We start from the raw sequence: 18,451 nt of genomic DNA, 5'->3' as shown, positions 1-18,451 counted from the left end.
TTTGCAACCAAGCTTTAACTTTCTGACTGACTGATGTCTTGAGATGTTGCTTCAATATATCCACATAATTTTCCTTCCTCATGATGCCATCTATTTTGTGACATGCACCAGTCCCTCCTGCAGCAAAGCACCCCCGCAACATGATGCTGCCACCCCCGTGCTTCACGGTTGGAATGGTGTTCTTCGGCTTGCAAGCAACCCCCTTCTTCCTCTAAACATAACGATGGTCATTATGGCCAAACAGTTCTATTTTTGTTTCATCAAACCAGAGGACAATTCTCCAAAAAGTATGATCTTTGTCCCCATGTTCAGTTGCAAACCATAGACTGGCCTTTTTATTGCGGTTTTGGAGCAGTGGCTTCTTCCTTGCTGAGCCTTTCAGGTTACGTCAATATATGACTCGTTTTTACTGTGGATATAGATACTTTTGTACCTGTTTCCTCCAGCATCTTCACAAGGTCCTTTGCTGTTGTTCTGGGATTGATTTGCACTTTTCGCACCCAAGTACATTCATCTCTAGGAGACAAAACGTGTCTCCTTCCTGAGCGGTATGACGGCTGCGTGATCCTGTGGTGTTTATACTTGCGTACTATTGTTTGTATAGATGAACGTGGTACCTTCAGACGATTAGAAATTGCTCCCAAGGATTTACTTGACTTGTGGAGGTCTACAATTTTCTTCTGAGGTCTTGGCTGATTTATTTTGATTTTCCCATGATGTCAAGCAAAGAGGCACTGAGTTTGAAGGTAGGCCTTGAAATACATCCACAGGTACACCGCCAAATGACTCAAATGATGTCAATTAGCCTATCAGAAGCTTCTAAAGCCATGACATCATTTTCGGGAATTTTCCAAGCAGTTTAAAGGCACAGTCAACTTAGTGTATGTAAACTTCTGACCCACTGGAATTGTGATACAGTGAATTATCAGTGAAATAATCTGTCTATAAACAATTGTTGGAAAAATGACTCGTGTCATGAACAAAGTAGATGTCCCTCACCGACTTGACAAAACTATAGTTTGTTTACAAGAAATTTGTGGAGTGGTTGAAAAATGAGTTTTAACGACTCCAACCTAAGTGGATGTAAACTAGTTTTAATGACTCCAACCTAAGTGGATGTAAACTAGTTTTAACGACTCCAACCTAAGTGGATGTAAACTAGTTTTAACGACTCCAACCTAAGTGTATGTAAACTAGTTTTAACGACTCCAACCTAAGTGTATGTAAACTAGTTTTAATGACTCCAACCTAAGTGGATGTAAACTAGTTTTAACGACTCCAACCTAAGTGGATGTAAACTAGTTTTAACGACTCCAACCTAAGTGGATGTAAACTAGTTTTAACGACTCCAACCTAAGTGGATGTAAACTAGTTTTAACGACTCCAACCTAAGTGGATGTAAACTAGTTTTAACGACTCCAACCTAAGTGGATGTAAACTAGTTTTAATGACTCCAACCTAAGTGGATGTAAACTAGTTTTAACGACTCCAACCTAAGTGTATGTAAACTAGTTTTAACGACTCCAACCTAAGTGTATGTAAACTAGTTTTAACGACTCCAACCTAAGTGTATGTAAACTAGTTTTAACGACTCCAACCTAAGTGTATGTAAACTAGTTTTAATGACTCCAACCTAAGTGGATGTAAACTAGTTTTAACGACTCCAACCTAAGTGGATGTAAACTAGTTTTAACGACTCCAACCTAAGTGGATGTAAACTAGTTTTAACGACTCCAACCTAAGTGGATGTAAACTAGTTTTAACGACTCCAACCTAAGTGGATGTAAACTAGTTTTAACGACTCCAACCTAATGGATGTAAACTAGTTTTAATGACTCCAACCTAAGTGGATGTAAACTAGTTTTAACGACTCCAACCTAAGTGTATGTAAACTAGTTTTAACGACTCCAACCTAAGTGTATGTAAACTAGTTTTAACGACTCCAACCTAAGTGGATGAAAACTAGTTTTAACGACTCCAACCTAAGTGTATGTAAACTAGTTTTAACGACTCCAACCTAAGTGGATGTAAACTAGTTTTAACGACTCCAACCTAAGTGGATGTAAACTAGTTTTAACGACTCCAACCTAAGTGTATGTAAACTAGTTTTAACGACTCCAACCTAAGTGGATGTAAACTAGTTTTAACGACTCCAACCTAAGTGTATGTAAACTAGTTTTAACGACTCCAACCTAAGTGGATGTAAACTAGTTTTAACGACTCCAACCTAAGTGGATGTAAACTAGTTTTAACGACTCCAACCTAAGTGTATGTAAACTAGTTTTAACGACTCCAACCTAAGTGTATGTAAACTAGTTTTAACGACTCCAACCTAAGTGGATGTAAACTAGTTTTAACGACTCCAACCTAAGTGTATGTAAACTAGTTTTAACGACTCCAACCTAAGTGGATGTAAACTAGTTTTAACGACTCCAACCTAAGTGGATGTAAACTAGTTTTAACGACTCCAACCTAAGTGTATGTAAACTAGTTTTAACGACTCCAACCTAAGTGGATGTAAACTAGTTTTAACGACTCCAACCTAAGTGTATGTCAACTAGTTTTAACGACTCCAACCTAAGTGTATGTAAACTAGTTTTAACGACTCCAACCTAAGTGTATGTAAACTAGTTTTAACGACTCCAACCTAAGTGGATGTAAACTAGTTTTAACGACTCCAACCTAAGTGTATGTAAACTAGTTTTAACGACTCCAACCTAAGTGTATGTAAACTAGTTTTAACGACTCCAACCTAAGTGTATGTAAACTAGTTTTAACGACTCCAACCTAAGTGTATGTAAACTAGTTTTAACGACTCCAACCTAAGTGTATGTAAACTAGTTTTAACGACTCCAACCTAAGTGTATGTAAACTAGTTTTAACGACTCCAACCTAAGTGGATGTAAACTAGTTTTAACGACTCCAACCTAAGTGTATGTAAACTAGTTTTAACGACGCCAACCTAAGTGTATGTCAACTAGTTTTAAGGACTCCAACCTAAGTGTATGTAAACTAGTTTTAACGACTCCAACCTAAGTGTATGTAAACTAGTTTTAACGACTCCAACCTAAGTGTATGTCAACTAGTTTTAACGACTCCAACCTAAGTGGATGTAAACTAGTTTTAACGACTCCAACCTAAGTGTATGTAAACTAGTTTTAACGACTCCAACCTAAGTGTATGTCAACTAGTTTTAACGACTCCAACCTAAGTGGATGTAAACTAGTTTTAACGACTCCAACCTAAGTGGATGTAAACTAGTTTTAACGACTCCAACCTAAGTGTATGTAAACTAGTTTTAACGACTCCAACCTAAGTGTATGTCAACTAGTTTTAACGACTCCAACCTAAGTGTATGTAAACTAGTTTTAATGACTCCAACCTAAGTGGATGTAAACTAGTTTTAACGACTCCAACCTAAGTGGATGTAAACTAGTTTTAACGACTCCAACCTAAGTGGATGTAAACTAGTTTTAACGACTCCAACCTAGTGGATGTAAACTAGTTTTAACGACTCCAACCTAAGTGGATGTAAACTAGTTTTAACGACTCCAACCTAAGTGTATGTAAACTAGTTTTAATGACTCCAACCTAAGTGGATGTAAACTAGTTTTAACGACTCCAACCTAAGTGTATGTAAACTAGTTTTAACGACTCCAACCTAAGTGTATGTAAACTAGTTTTAACGACTCCAACCTAAGTGGATGTAAACTAGTTTTAACGACTCCAACCTAAGTGTATGTAAACTAGTTTTAACGACTCCAACCTAAGTGGATGTAAACTAGTTTTAACGACTCCAACCTAAGTGGATGTAAACTAGTTTTAACGACTCCAACCTAAGTGTATGTAAACTAGTTTTAACGACTCCAACCTAAGTGGATGTAAACTAGTTTTAACGACTCCAACCTAAGTGTATGTAAACTAGTTTTAACGACTCCAACCTAAGTGGATGTAAACTAGTTTTAACGACTCCAACCTAAGTGTATGTAAACTAGTTTTAACGACTCCAACCTAAGTGGATGTAAACTAGTTTTAACGACTCCAACCTAAGTGTATGTAAACTAGTTTTAACGACTCCAACCTAAGTGGATGTAAACTAGTTTTAACGACTCCAACCTAAGTGTATGTAAACTAGTTTTAACGACTCCAACCTAAGTGTATGTCAACTAGTTTTAATGACTCCAACCTAAGTGTATGTAAACTAGTTTTAATGACTCCAACCTAAGTGTATGTAAACTAGTTTTAACGACTCCAACCTAAGTGTATGTAAACTAGTTTTAACGACTCCAACCTAAGTGTATGTAAACTAGTTTTAACGACTCCAACCTAAGTGTATGTAAACTAGTTTTAACGACTCCAACCTAAGTGGATGTAAACTAGTTTTAACGACTCCAACCTAAGTGTATGTAAACTAGTTTTAACGACTCCAACCTAAGTGGATGTAAACTAGTTTTAACGACTCCAACCTAAGTGTATGTAAACTAGTTTTAACGACTCCAACCTAAGTGTATGTAAACTAGTTTTAACGACTCCAACCTAAGTGTATGTAAACTAGTTTTAACGACTCCAACCTAAGTGGATGTAAACTAGTTTTAACGACTCCAACCTAAGTGTATGTAAACTAGTTTTAACGACTCCAACCTAAGTGGATGTAAACTAGTTTTAACGACTCCTACCTAAGTGTATGTCAACTAGTTTTAATGACTCCAACCTAAGTGTATGTAAACTAGTTTTAACGACTCCAACCTAAGTGTATGTAAACTAGTTTTAACGACTCCAACCTAAGTGGATGTAAACTAGTTTTAACGACTCCAACCTAAGTGTATGTAAACTAGTTTTAACGACTCCAACCTAAGTGGATGTAAACTAGTTTTAACGACTCCAACCTAAGTGTATGTAAACTAGTTTTAACGACTCCAACCTAAGTGGATGTAAACTAGTTTTAACGACTCCAACCTAAGTGTATGTCAACTAGTTTTAATGACTCCAACCTAAGTGTATGTAAACTAGTTTTAACGACTCCAACCTAAGTGTATGTAAACTAGTTTTAACGACTCCAACCTAAGTGTATGTCAACTAGTTTTAACGACTCCAACCTAAGTGTATGTCAACTAGTTTTAACGACTCCAACCTAAGTGGATGTAAACTAGTTTTAACGACTCCAACCTAAGTGGATGTAAACTAGTTTTAACGACTCCAACCTAAGTGTATGTAAACTAGTTTTAACGACTCCAACCTAAGTGTATGTCAACTAGTTTTAAGGACTCCAACCTAAGTGTATGTAAACTAGTTTTAACGACTCCAACCTAAGTGTATGTAAACTAGTTTTAACGACTCCAACCTAAGTGTATGTCAACTAGTTTTAACGACTCCAACCTAAGTGGATGTAAACTAGTTTTAACGACTCCAACCTAAGTGGATGTAAACTAGTTTTAACGACTCCAACCTAAGTGTATGTAAACTAGTTTTAACGACTCCAACCTAAGTGTATGTCAACTAGTTTTAACGACTCCAACCTAAGTGGATGTAAACTAGTTTTAACGACTCCAACCTAAGTGGATGTAAACTAGTTTTAACGACTCCAACCTAAGTGTATGTAAACTAGTTTTAACGACTCCAACCTAAGTGTATGTAAACTAGTTTTAACGACTCCAACCTAAGTGTATGTAAACTAGTTTTAACGACTCCAACCTAAGTGTATGTCAACTAGTTTTAATGACTCCAACCTAAGTGTATGTCAACTAGTTTTAACGACTCCAACCTAAGTGTATGTAAACTAGTTTTAACGACTCCAACCTAAGTGTATGTAAACTAGTTTTAACGACTCCAACCTAAGTGTATGTAAACTAGTTTTAACGACTCCAACCTAAGTGTATGTAAACTAGTTTTAACGACTCCAACCTAAGTGTATGTAAACTAGTTTTAACGACTCCAACCTAAGTGTATGACAACTTCCGACTTGCTGGTTGTCTAGCTATGATCAACAACCAATTTAACAGAGCTTGAAGAATTTAGAAAATAATAATTGCAAATGTTGCACAATCCAAGTGTGGAAAGCTATTAGAGACTTTTAACCAGAAAGACTCACAGCTGTAATCTGCATTGAGGTGTGAATATTTACTGTCTGTAAATGAGATATTTCTGAATGATATTTTTCAATAAATCCGCAAAAACATGTTCTCACTTTGTTATTATGGGGTATTGTGTGTCGATGGGTGAGAAAAAAAAATGATTTAATCCATTTTGACAACGATATGTGGAATAAGTCAAGGTGTATGAATACTGTCTAATCGCTGCCAAAGGTGCTTCAACAAAGTACTGAGTAAAGGGTCTGAATACTTATGTAAATGTGTTATTTCTGTTTTTTTATTTTTAATAAATTAGCAAACATTTCTAAAAAAATATTTTTTTGTTTGTTTTGAAGGCACTGTATCAGAAACATAAGTATTGAATTGCCCCTCTGGGATAAATCACTTTTTATTACATTTATTACATTATTATTATTATTGAATGTAATTCAATTGAACCATAGATTTCCTATATGTTTTGGGTGTGAATGGATGCTTGCTGTGTGACAGATGGGCTTAATGCGTCTGTTTGTAACGGATCACCTATGTTGATGGAGGGCATTAATAATGCAGCTGGGTGGTGCTAAAGGAGTGTGTCCCAAATGGCACCCTATCCTTATAGGCCCTGGTCAAAAGTAGTGCACCCTATTCCCTATAGGCCCTGGTCAAAAGTAGTGCACTATAAAGGGAATAGGGTGCCATTTTGGTATCCAGACAGTATAACGCAGGGTGGTGCTGAAATGGGTCTCTCTCTACACACCAGATGTGACTGTGAGGTTATTACCATTCATGTGGTGGGTGTGATCGGGGGGGGTCTGATTGGTGGGATATTAATACAGTCTCATCCTCTGTACTGTGGACTTCCTGGAAGAAGTGTGTCTGTGACCTTTAACCTTTCTCCTCTTCATCACTCCTCTCACAGAGCTGCGTCTTGATCCGAATGTTAAGCCACGTTTTTAACAACACTGGCTGGGTTGATTCTACTTACCCTTCTCCTTTTCACTTTCCTCATCACTCAATCCTCTCCTCCTCTCCTCTCTTTCTCCTCTCTTTCACTCCTTCTCTCCTCTCCTTCTCTCCTCTCCTTCTCTCCTCTCTTTCACTCCTTCTCTCCTCTCCTTCTCTCCTCTCTTTCTCCTCTCTTTCACTCCTTCTCTCCTCTCCTTCTCTCCTCTCCTTCTCTCCTCTCTTTCACTCCTTCTCTCCTCTCTTTCACTCCTTCTCTCCTCTCCTTCTCTCCTTCTGACTTTCTTTTTCTGCCATCTCTCTGTCGTTCTCTCTCGCGCTAAAGTATGTTTTTCCTCATTATCTATCTATCTCTCTGTCTCTATAAATAATTTACAAACATGGTCTTCTGAAGCAGTTATCAGTAAAAGCTAGGAATGACACAGAAACTCCTGATGGTATAGTGATCTTAAGGGAGATCTTTCCCTTTCAGTGTTTCTGTGTCTCTCCAGAGAGTTGCTGCCCACGCGAATCGGACTGACTGACAAAACACTCCTGCCGCCACACAGATGTGGACACTCCCCCCCACCCCACCCCCACCCCCCCACACACACACAGGCAATCTACCAACACACTGAATACAGTCTATACACATATATTACAATACCTAATTACACAAACTACCCAGAGACACAAGAGCTAACTATACACACACACACACACACACACACACACACACACACACACACACACACACACACACACACACACACACACACACACACACACACACACACACACACACACACACACACACACACACACACACACACACACACACACACACACACACACACACACCAAATACACATGCACACCAACAGCTAACAGGTACATACTCATAGACACATGTACAGATGTAGGATCTTAATTTGAGCCAGTTTGCTACAGCATGGAAATTTGGATTTTAATTAATGGACTTTTTTGTTGGGGTTGATACATTTTTTTGTGGAAAAATGACAAACCTCAGAAGCCTTTTTAAACCTCAAATACACTACATTTCCTGCATTGCAGAAAAGTTCTCCTGCAACCGTGATCAAATTAAGATCTTACATCTGTATGAACACACACAGTCACACACCCTGCCACCGCTCTGACCTTTCCCCTGTTGAGTTTGAGGGGGGAAGTCCCACAGCGACAGAGCGACCAGGGAGCTCTTACTGTTCTGTTCAGCTCTCTCTCTCTCTGACTTAATTAAACCCATCTAATGGCTTCTGCTACCTGCTGCTACCTGCTGCTACCTGCTGCTACCTGCTGCTACCTGCTGCTACCTGCTGCTACCTGCAGCTGTCAGGACCTCTCCGAGCCTCCCAATAAAATCACCACTAAATGCCAGATTAATGTTCCCTCCTACTTAATAACCCAAACAACACAACACAGAATAAACACCACAGCCCAACACCATGTACTAGCAGAGAGTAAGCCCATGGTTCAGGGACCATTAAAATGGTGGTACTTCTGAAAGAATATTGAAACTAGAAAACTAACAGAACACTATATCACCACGGTCACAAAACTAACAGAACACTATCTCACCACAGTCACAAGACTAACAGAACACTATCTCACCACAGTCACAAGACTAACAGAACACTATCTCACCACAGTCACAAGACTAACAGAACACTATATCACCACAGTTACAAGACTAACAGAACACTATCTCACCACAGTTACAAGACTAACAGAACACTATCTCACCACAGTCACAAGACTAACAGAACACTATCTCACCACAGTCACAAGACTAACAGAACACTATCTCACCACAGTCACAAAACTAACAGAACACTATCTCACCACAGTCACAAGACTAACAGAACACTATCTCACCACAGTCACAAAACTAACAGAACACTATCTCACCACAGTCACAAAACTAACAGAACACTATCTCACCACAGTCACAAGACTAACAGAACACTATCTCACCACAGTCACAAGACTAACAGAACACTATCTCACCACAGTCACAAAACTAACAGAACACTATCTCACCACAGTCACAAGACTAACAGAACACTATCTCACCACAGTCACAAGACTAACAGAACACTATCTCATCACAGTTACAAAAAGAGCCGGCCAGCCAGGACACAGTGTCCCCCAGAGCCGGCCAGCCAGGACACAGTGTCCCCCAGAGCCGGCCAGCCAGGACACAGTGTCCCCCAGAGCCGGCCAGCCAGGACACAGTGTCCCCCAGAGCCGACCAGCCAGGCAGAGAGCAGAGCAGTGGACTCAGGTGGTCTTGGATGAAATGTACTGGAAAGGCAGAGAACATTCTCTCTCTTTGGGTCAAAACAGCCACACTGCCATTTGCTAAATAGACGGAGAACATGAATCTCTCGCTCTCTCCATCTCCCTGGATCCCCTATCGCTGTCTCCTCTCTGATTGTTCCCTCTCTCTCTCTCTCTCTCTCTCTCTCTCTCTCTCTCTCTCTCTCTCTCTCTCTCTCTCTCTCTCTCTCTCTCTCTCTCTCTTCTCTCTTCTCTCAATCTCTTCTCACTCCCTTTCTCTCTTCTCTCTCTCTCTTCTCTCAATCTCTTCTCTCACTCTCTCTTTCCTCTCACCCTCTCTCTTCTCTCTCTCTCTCTTCTCTCAATCTCTTCTCTCACTCTCTCTTTCCCATCTCTTCTTCTCTATTTCTCCCACTTGTATTACACCATTGTTCTCATTTACTAACTAACTATCTCCATTCCTGTATCCTCCCTCTCTTCTCTCACTCTCTCAGCCCCCGCCCCATCTCTATCTCTCCATCCCCTCACTCTCTCAACACCCCCCCTCTCTATCTCTCCATCCCCTCACTCTCTCAACATCCCCCTCTATCTCTCCATCCCTTCACTCTCTCTTTAACAACCCATATTGTGACACTGACACTGTCATTTATCAATTTAGCTAACACTGTCTGGGGTATAACACTCAGTGTGCAGCCCAAATGACACCCTATTCCCTATATAGTACACTACATTTTGACCAGAATCCGATGGGCCCTATTCAAAAGTAGTTTACTACATAGTGAAACCACTCTGTGCATAATAAATACCATCACCACCCTAGTAAACGGTTTCCTGTTAAACCTCATCCCGTTAACTACAAACAGTTTCCTGTTAAACCTCATCCCGTTAACTACATAAACAGTTTCCTGTTAAACCTCATCCCGTTATCTACATATACGGTTTCCTGTTAAACCTCATCCCGTTAACTACAAACGGTTTCCTGTTAAACCTCATCCCGTTAACGACAAACGGTTTCCTGTTAAACCTCATCCCGTTAACAACAAACGGTTTCCTGTTAAACCTCATCCCGTTAACTACAAACAGTTTCCTGTTAAACCTCATCGCGTTAACTACATAAACGGTTTCCTGTAAAACCTCATCCCGTTAACGACAAACGGTTTCCTGTTAAACCTCATCCCGTTAACTACGTAAACGGTTTCCTGTTAAACCTCATCCCGTTAACTACATATACGGTTTCCTGTTAAATCTCATCCCATTAACTACATAAACGGTTTCCTGTAAAACCTCATCCCGTTAACTACATATCCGGTTTCCTGTTAAACCTCATCCCGTTAACTACATATCTGGTTTCCTGTTAAACCTCATCCCGTTAACTACATATCTGGTTTCCTGTTAAACCTCATCCCGTTAACTACATATCTGGTTTCCTGTAAAACCTCATCCCGTTAACTACAAACAGTTTCCTGTTAAACCTCATCCCGTTAACTACATAAACGGTTTCCTGTTAAACCTCATCCCGTTAACTACATAAACGGTTTCCTGTAAAACCTCATCCCGTTAACTACATAAACGGTTTCCTGTTAAACCTCATCCTGTTAACTACATAAACGGTTTCCTGTAAAACCTCATCCCGTTAACTACATAAACGGTTTCCTGTTAAACCTCATCCCGTTAACTACATAAACGGTTTCCTGTTAAACCTCATCCTGTTAACGACAAACGGTAACACCAGTGTATACATCTTGTTTGTTTCAACATATGTATTTGGATACGACACATAAAGGAGAGAAAAGAGCAACAGAAGTTAAACCAGTGTTTTCCCGACACCATACTGCCATCCAGTGTTGTACCCTGTGACCATTATGATATGAATACTGCCCCCGTGTGGTGTCAGTAGAGTACTACACCATTTCAAATCGTCTCACGAGGCTTCCGTCTGAGGTCGAGACCGTGGGAACAAACAGCCTCCTAAATGGACATAGACATGAATGTCCCCTCCTCTCTATTATGACCAAATGAAGGTTCAACCTATTGACCAGGGTTACCCCCAAAAACTCAGTCATGGGGATCCTCCTGGGGGAAAGCTTTGATTATTTGAATCAGCTGTGTATTGTTAGGGGAGGGGGGGGGACAAAATGTTCATCCGGTGGGACCGAAAATAGACATAGAAGAATTGGGAAACTAGACAGAAGAATTGGGAAACTAGACAGAATAATTGGGAAACTAGACATAGAAGAATTGGGAAAATAGACATAGAAGAATTGGGAAAATAGACATAGAAGAATTGGGAAACTAGACATAGAAGAATTGGGAAACTAGACATAGAAGAATTGTTTAGAGAACCTGTCAGCAAAGCACTCTACTTCCTAACTTGCCGCCTATGGTGGAGAATGCATATGGAGACAGTTTGTTGAATTCTGCAGTGGCTATTAAAACGCAAGGCCATTAATAGCTTAATGACCTCTGGTTTCAATAGAGAGAATATTAAAGTCCACGATCACCATACTAGTTACATTACTGGGTGGTTTATACTGCCGCCCCTCTGTTCAAGCATCATACTGGTTTATACTACTGGGTGGTTTATACTACTGGGTGGTGTGGTATACTACTGGGTGGTTTATACTACTGGGTGATTTATACTACTGGGTGATATATACTACTTGGTGGTTTATACTACTGGGTGGTTTATACTACTGGGTGATTTATACTACTGGGTGGTATATACTACTGGGTGATTTATATTACTGGGTGGTTTATACTACTGGGTGATATATACTACTGGGTGATGTATACTACTGGGCGGTTTATACTACTGGGTGATATATACTACTGGGTGATGTATACTACTGGGTGGTTTATACTACTGGGTGATGTATACTACTGGGTGGTTTATACTACTGGGTGGTTTATACTACTGGGTGATATATACTACTGGGTGATGTATACTACTGGGTGGTTTATACTACTGGGTGATATATACTACTGGGTGATGTATACTACTGGGTGGTTTATACTACTGGGTGATATATACTACTTGGTGGTTTATACTACTGGGTGATATATACTACTGGGTGATTTATATTACTGGGTGATATATACTACTGGGTGGTGTGCTATACTACTGGGTGATGTATACTACTGGGTGATGTATACTACTGGGTGATATATACTACTGGGTGATGTATACTACTGGGTGGTTTATACTACTGGGTGATGTATACTACTGGGTGGTTTATACTACTGGGTGGTTTATACTACTGGGTGATATATACTACTGGGTGATGTATACTACTGGGTGGTTTATACTACTGGGTGATATATACTACTGGGTGATGTATACTACTGGGTGGTTTATACTACTGGCTGATATATACTACTTGGTGGTTTATACTACTGGGTGATATATACTACTGGGTGATTTATATTACTGGGTGATATATACTACTGGGTGGTGTGCTATACTACTGGGTGATGTATACTACTGGGTGATGTATACTACTGGGTGATTTATACTACTGGGTGGTTTATACTACTGGGTGATTTATACTACTGGGTGATTTATACTACTGGGTGGTTTATACTACTGGGTGATTTATACTACTGGGTGATTTATACTACTGGGTGGTTTATACTACTGGGTGGTTTATATTACTGGGTGGTGTGGTATACTACTGGGTGATTTATACTACTGGGTGGTTTATACTACTGGGTGGTTTATACTACTGGGTGGTGTGGTATACTACTGGGTGATTTATACTACTGGGTGGTTTATACTACTGGGTGGTTTATACTACTGGGTGATTTATACTACTGGGTGATGTATACTACTGGGTGATTTATACTACTGGGTGATGTATACTACTGGGTGATTTATACTACTGGGTGGTTTATACTACTGGGTGGTTTATAATACTGGGTGGTGTGGTATACTACTGGGTAATTTATACTACTGGGTGGTTTATACTACTGGGTGGTTTATACTACTGGGTGGTGTGGTATACTACTGGGTGATTTATACTACTGGGTGGTTTATACTACTGGGTGGTTTATACTACTGGGTGGTTTATACTACTGGGTGGTTTATACTACTGGGTGGTGTGGTATACTACTGGGTGATTTATACTACTGGGTGGTTTATACTACTGGGTGGTTTATACTACTGGGTGATTTATACTACTGGGTGATGTATACTACTGGGTGATTTATACTACTGGGTGATGTATACTACTGGGTGATTTATACTACTGGGTGGTTTATACTACTGGGTGGTTTATAATACTGGGTGGTGTGGTATACTACTGGGTAATTTATACTACTGGGTGGTTTATACTACTGGGTGGTTTATACTACTGGGTGGTGTGGTATACTACTGGGTGATTTATACTACTGGGTGGTTTATACTACTGGGTGGTTTATACTACTGGGTGGTTTATACTACTGGGTGATTTATACTACTGGGTGATGTATACTACTGGGTGATTTATACTACTGGGTGGTTTATACTACTGGGTGGTTTATACTACTGGGTGATTTATACTACTGGGTGATTTATACTACTGGGTGATGTATACTACTGGGTGATTTATACTACTGGGTGATGTATACTACTGGGTGATTTATACTACTGGGTGGTTTATACTACTGGGTGGTGTGGTATACTACTGGGTGATTTATACTACTGGGTGGTTTATACTACTGGGTGGTTTATACTACTGGGTGATTTATACTACTGGGTGATTTATACTACTGGGTGATGTATACTACTGGGTGATTTATACTACTGGGTGATGTATACTACTGGGTGATTTATACTACTGGGTGGTTTATACTACTGGGTGGTTTATATTACTGGGTGGTGTGGTATACTACTGGGTGATTTATACTACTGGGTGGTTTATACTACTGGGTGATTTATACTACTGGGTGATATATACTACTGGGTGATGTATACTACTGGGTGATATATACTACTGGGTTATATATACTACTGGGTGATATATACTACTGGGTGATTATACTACTGGGTGGTTTATACTACTGGGTGGTGTTTATACTACTGGGTGGTTTATACTACTGGGTGGTTTATACTACTGGGTGGTTTATACTACTGGGTGATATATACTACTGGGTGGTTTATACTACTGGGTGGTTTATACTACTGGGTGGTTTATACTACTGGGTGGTTTATACTACTGGGTGGTTTATACTACTGGGTGATTTATACTACTGGGTGGTTTATACTACTGGGTGATATATACTACTGGGTGATTATACTACTGGGTGATTTATACTACTGGGTGGTTTATACTACTGGGTGGTTTATACTACTGGGTGGTTTATACTACTGGGTGGTTTATACTACTGGGTGGTTTATACTACTGGGTGGTTTATACATGCTCAGTGCACTACTTCACTCTCAGGTCTTGACATAAAAAATACAATGTTGCCACAAAGCGATAGTCTCTCTAGAGAGAGAGAGGTTCAACATCACAAGACTTCTGGGAACCCTTGCTAAACAGACCAATCAGAGCCGGCCAGGGGTTTGGGGTTTGAGAAGTCAATGAGAGAAGGGAAAAATTCAACCTTAGTTGTTACATTTTCTCGCAATCTAAAGACAAGCTACATTTCAGCTTAATATCTTAAGTAGTTGAATGTGTTTTTATTCCAATCTTGTGAAATTGATAAACTGACACGTTTTCTTCATATGGAAGGAGTGCCTGTGATTTGACGTCCTTCTGATCAGCACGAGATGACCATTATACCCGATGACGTCGCCATGACGTCGACCTACAAGTGTGATCTGAGATTTTATTGGGGAAGCAGTTTCTACCTAGCTTCATACTGTGCTGCAGTGGCCACCCATCCTTCAGGGAAGGTGGGGCAGAGTTAGATAAGTATTAATGTGTTGCCTGTTGTGAATGTTATCTTGGCATTAATACGTGTCACATATCCAAACAATGTAAAAAATAAAATTAAAATATAGTCAATAAAACCACATTTTTTCTTGAGTAAGACAGCTCCAAAATGCAGGAGTTTCAGCCGGGCCCAGTGCTTTCTGTGGTGATGGGCCAGCCAGCAGGAAATGCAGGAGTTTCAGCCGAGCCCAGTGCTTTCTGTGGTGGTGGGCCAGCCAGCAGGAAATGCAGGAGTTTCAGCCGAGCCCAGTGCTTTCTGTGGTGGTGGGCCAGCCAGCAGGAAATGCAGGAGTTTCAGCCTAGCCCAGTGCTTTCTGTGGTGATGGGCCAGCCAGCAGGAAATGCAGGAGTTTCAGCCGAGCCCAGTGCTTTCTGTGGTGGTGGGCCAGCCAGCAGGAAATGCAGGAGTTTCAGCCGAGCCCAGTGCTTTCTGTGGTGGTGGGCCAGCCAGCAGGAAATGCAGGAGTTTCAGCCTAGCCCAGTGCTTTCTGTGGGGGTGAGTGTAGGGGTTGGTAATGTTCTCCAGTTGCACCATGATTGGCTCAATGTTCTGTCACTTAATTAATAGGGACACTACGTCACAGGAAAGTCTATAGGGAGAACTCGAAAATTCAAGCCCCTTCGGTGATGCCATAGATTTACATTAGAAGTGCCCATCCAAGAAGGCTCAAGGTCATTGGCCACAGATAAAATGACGTCAAATCACCGTAGCTTCGATTGGACACATCGTGTCAACATCATACTTTCAAAATCTTAGCTATCAAGCTAGACAAGCAGTCGTCATCATGAATCAAGTTGGACAATCTACTGGCAAATCCTTTTCAATCCTTATAGATAAAACATATCGGTGCTCACCAGCCATTGGACATAAACATCACACAACAAGTTGGAATTTCCAAATTCAACACTGAGTGGTTTGGAAGGAATCAGTGGCTAACTGCAAGCATTGCAAAGCAATCACTAGCTTGCTATTCAGTGGAGTGGCTGTGTGGCCCCAAGTCTGGGTTTAAGGGTCTCTTTTCCAAGTTTAAAAGGATAAACATTCAACTTTGGCCATGCTGTCAATCCAGCATGACTTCTGCCGCATTCAAAACAACTGAAAACGTGGAACTGGGAAATCTCAGACTTCAGTGAGTTAAAGACAACTGGGTACTCTTTAAAAAATATTTTAAAAACAGCTCCGACTGGCAAAAAAAACCATTTTGAACTGTCATCCAACTGGGAGTTCCAAGTCGGGAGCTTTCTAGAACTTTCTAGAACTTTTCTAGAACTTTTTAGACCTGAACCTCGCTGATGTCATGGTTCAGCCTATTCTGACTTGTTGATGACAAAAGGTTGAAGAAGGACCGCCACGCCACCTTCCTGTCCAAGTGAGCACAGCACAACAAGGTGAGTCCAAAATATGTCTTGTACTCTGCTGCATAAATGATGTAATATGCCAGGGAGAGATGTATACTGTAGCTAAGAAAGTAACACTAAGTGTGTTTTTTATTTTTTATTTTACCTTTATTTAACTAGGCAAGTCAGTTAAGAACAGATTCTTATTTTCAATGACGGCCTAGGAACAGTGGGTTACCTGCCTGTTCAGGGGAAGAATGATTTTGTACCTTGTCAGCTCGGGGATTTGAACTTGCAACCTTTCGGTTACTGTAGTAAGCTGTTAGTAGCCCATGTGCCTCACCCTAATAATGCTGCTGCATAAATTATGTAATATGCCAGAGAGATACAGGGCTTTCGGAAAGTATTCAGACCCCTTGACTGTTTCCACATTTTGTTTCCTTACAGCCTTATTCTAAAATGGATTAAATCATGTTTGTTTTTTTACTCATCAATCTGCACAATAATGACAAAGCGAAAACACTTATTTACATAAATATTCAGACCCTTTGCTATGAGACTTGTAATTGAGTTCAGGTGCATCCTGTTTCCAGTGATCATCCTTGAGATGGTTCTACAACTTGGAGTCCACCTGTGGTACAGTAAATTAAATTGAATGGACGTGATTTGTGCCTTTCCAAATCATCTCCAATCGGTTGAATTTACCACAGGTGGACTCCAAGTTGTAGAAACATCTAGGATGATATATATATAGTTATTTTTGGGGGGGGGGGTCAACATTTCTACAAACCTGTTTTTGCTTTGTCATTATGGGGTATTGTGATGTCATTATGGGGTATTGTGATGTCATTATGGGGTATTGTGATGTCATTATGGGGTATTGTGATGTCATTATGGGGTATTGTGTGTAGATTTATGAAGGGGGAGGGGAAACAAATTAATACATTTTAGAATGAGGCTGTAACGTAACAAAATGTGGAGAAAGTCAAGGGGTCTGAATACTTTACCAATGCACCGTATAACATTCAGAAAGGTTATATATATATACACTGTAGTTAAGAAAAAACTAAGTGTATGTGTGTAGTAAGCTGTTAGTTGCCCATGTGCCTCACCCTATTAATTAGATCCCTTTCCCCCTCATCCCTTTCCCCCACTGTTCTGACCTGGTGGTGCACATGTAGCCTGTTCTAGAGAAATTTACAACATCAGATATTGTAAGAGCTTTCATTGTCTGCTTATATGCCCCCTTTATTTATCCTACGGTTCTGACTTGGTGTACAGGGAGAATACTGTAAGAACGGCCCATGATCTGAATTCTGTCGCTGTACATTTCAAAAGTGCTGAACAAATAGTTATATTGACTACTTCTGTCCTAGCTCGCTCATTAATGACTAAATATAAATTACGGATTGCCTCTTATCCGCTTGTCCTCCCCTTATGCCATAGTTTGTACATCTCAATTGTCGGTAGAAAACACATTTGTTGAAGCGAGTCAGCCATATCAGCTATACTTTCTTAAAAGGCAGTAAATGAGGCTGGATGAACTGTTTCCTGCCAGACAAAGATCCACTGATAGCCAGATGTAGCAGTGGTAAGGATTCACCACATGGTGATCTGCTAAGAAAGCTCTGTTGTTGGGACATCTTTATGGAGGCCCTAACAGTTTACGCGCACTGTTGTCACCGTTATAGTGCAAGTAATGTATTGTTTAGTGGCTTTGCTGGCATGCCTCCCGATTGTTTTTTTTTGTTTGTTTTTTTTGCCCCACCAAGATTTACATGCTAAAATCAATACTGCAATGCCGTCACAGAAGGACTGATAGCTGTGCTGATACCCATAGCATTTCTAGCTTTAAATTATATCTTAATTTTCTCATAGACATCTTCC

The 18,451-nt window shown here is 40.2% G+C and overlaps 1 protein-coding gene across 1 annotated transcript in view; it reads right to left on the bottom strand.

The window, feature by feature from the left end:
- The window catches only part of LOC124013436 (gamma-aminobutyric acid type B receptor subunit 1-like), a 247,874-nt gene that overhangs the window by 228,073 nt on the left and 1,350 nt on the right, over window positions 1-18,451 (bottom strand). The window lies entirely within an intron of this gene.

The sequence above is a fragment of the Oncorhynchus gorbuscha genome, linkage group LG24 (genome assembly GCF_021184085.1).
Source record: "Oncorhynchus gorbuscha isolate QuinsamMale2020 ecotype Even-year linkage group LG24, OgorEven_v1.0, whole genome shotgun sequence".
Taxonomy (NCBI): domain Eukaryota; kingdom Metazoa; phylum Chordata; class Actinopteri; order Salmoniformes; family Salmonidae; genus Oncorhynchus; species Oncorhynchus gorbuscha.
This window is presented reverse-complemented; position numbering and strand designations above follow the sequence as displayed.